Raw genomic sequence first — 2,367 nt, forward strand, 5'->3', positions numbered from 1 at the left:
GGGCAGTGTTTCGTTTCTATAGATGATCTTTCTCGAAGAAACCGCGAGTTTTTTATTAAAAATTGGGCTTTATGCGGGAAGCACTTCGACTGGAAAGAGGTTAGCTTCTCGAGAATTCTGGGGCTTTGTGGCTTGCTTCGGGTTTTAGATACGATACTGGGGCCTTGGGGGTTGTTTGTGAGGTTATGGAAGTGAAAGGGTTGAAAAAGGAGCAAAAATGGTGTAAAAAGGGGTTAAGAACCGGAGGGTCTCGCACCTCCTATTTATAGTCCGAAGTCTCGGACAGGTGGCGAGGGGAAGAAGGAGTCAGCAGCTACGTGGCAGCTTCGCATGCGAGGGGGACGAGGAGTCATCAGGACACGCGGCATCAACAGCGAAGGCCATGAGGCCGAAGTCAGAAGCTGCGGTGCGAGGCTCGGAAGGCGCCACCTATGCGAGGCGGGTCGGATGGCTACTGGACCGAACTTCGGTCCAATCAGAAGGCGACACGAGCATCTGAGGTCCAATCAGAAGGTGACACGCATCGGACACGGGGCTGGTTCGTATGCGAGGGTGACGTGGCCGAAGGGTGACCATGCGAAATTTCCTGGTTTTCAACATTTTTCGATTTTCGTGCCAAAAATTGCGAAATTCATAACTTTCGCATACGAGCTCCGTTTTCGATGTTCTTTATATGCACGTGTAGGTAAAATTAAACTCTACGACTTCTGTTTAGACTTCGTCGGCTAGTTTTGAATTTAATTTTAATATTATTATTTTTAACAGACCGGGACAAGAAATCCGTTAAAAATTCATAACTTCTTCATCCGACGTCCGTTTTCGTCTGTCTTTTTACCGTTGTACTACTTTTGACGAGACCTTCGATTCTCGTTTAAGTTGTGTCGGCTAAATATCGATCGATTTATATTTCGAATTTTTAGCTGTCTACTGCAAAACCGAAACTTAGAAAAATCATAACTTCCTCATACGAAGTCAGATTTTTACGTTCTTTTTATGAAAGTTCTCGGTTTAACATATTCTACAACTTTCATTTAGATTGTTAAGGCTAAAAATCCTTTATCGAAAATTCACTTTTTACACTGAACAATGTTTTGTCGGTTTTGTCGCGGATCTTCGATTGGTCATAACTTCTTCGTTATAACTCGGATTTGAGTGTTCTTTATATTTTTGGAAACCTTGTTACAATCTCTACCACTTTGTTCATACCAATTATGATTACTGATCAATTTATTTTTGACCTAAATTTGACTGGTGTCACATTATCCCCTCGTTAGAGGGAATTTTGTCCCGAAATTAAGTCTAAAAGTGATACTCATGGACTAGGGGAAAGATGTGGATATTTTCGTTTTATCTAATCTTGCCTTTCCCAAGTGAATTCAGGTCCTCGGTTTGTAATCCAGCGAACCTTCACTAACGAGGTAAGACTTTGCTTGGTTCTTTTGATATCCCTATCCATGGTTTCTATTGGTTCTTTTACAAAGTGTATACTTTTATTTAACTTGATTTCATCGAGTGAAATAACAAGTGTTTCAACGGATAGACACCTCTTTAGATTAGATATGTGAAAGGTGGGATGAATGTTATTAAGTTTTTGTGGTAGTTTATGTTTATAAGCTACAAGACCGATTCTGCTAAGAATATCGAATGGTCCTATGTACCTTGAATTTAGTATTTCACGCTTTCTCAAGCGTATCTTGTCCTTCCGGGGTGAGACCTTCATATGAAAAGGTCATCATCCTGGAATTCCAAGGGTTTTCTTTTATCGAAGTCGTAGCTTCTCTGATTAACTCTGGAAGCTTTATGTCGCTTCCTGATTCGTATTTTCTTTTTGGTAGTTTCTCGGATGAATTCCAGATCATCGAAGGTGCTGTGTGAAAATTGGACCTCTAGCTAATTGCGTATTATCTAATTTAGTCCAGTGTAGATAGGATATGCACTTGCGACCACAGAAGGTTTCGAATGGAGCAACTTTAAATGCTAGCATGGTAAACGACTCAACTAATTGGTAAATGGGTATTCCATACTTTACCATAGTCGATCGCATACGTTCTTATCCATTCTTCCCAAGGTTTCACCTGCCACATTTTCAGGTTTCAAGGATTCCTGTTGAACCTCCTTACTTTGTGTGGACAGATTTGAATGGGTTATCATAGTTAATGATTGGCTCTACGACCTGAGTACTCTTTCCGACTTAGGGTGTCAGCTACTATATTGGCTTTGTCGGGATGATAACGAATTTCGAATTCGTAATCATTTAGTAGCTCGACCCACTGCCGTGGTCTGACGTTGAATTCCTCCTGGTAGAATATATGATAAAGGCTTTTGATCTGAAGTTCATGATAAGACTCATACTTGGCGCATCCACCA

This window comes from Lactuca virosa, chromosome 3, assembly GCF_052849685.1.
Source record: "Lactuca virosa cultivar CGN04683 chromosome 3, Lactuca_virosa_CGN04683_v6, whole genome shotgun sequence".
Lineage (NCBI taxonomy): Eukaryota > Viridiplantae > Streptophyta > Magnoliopsida > Asterales > Asteraceae > Lactuca > Lactuca virosa.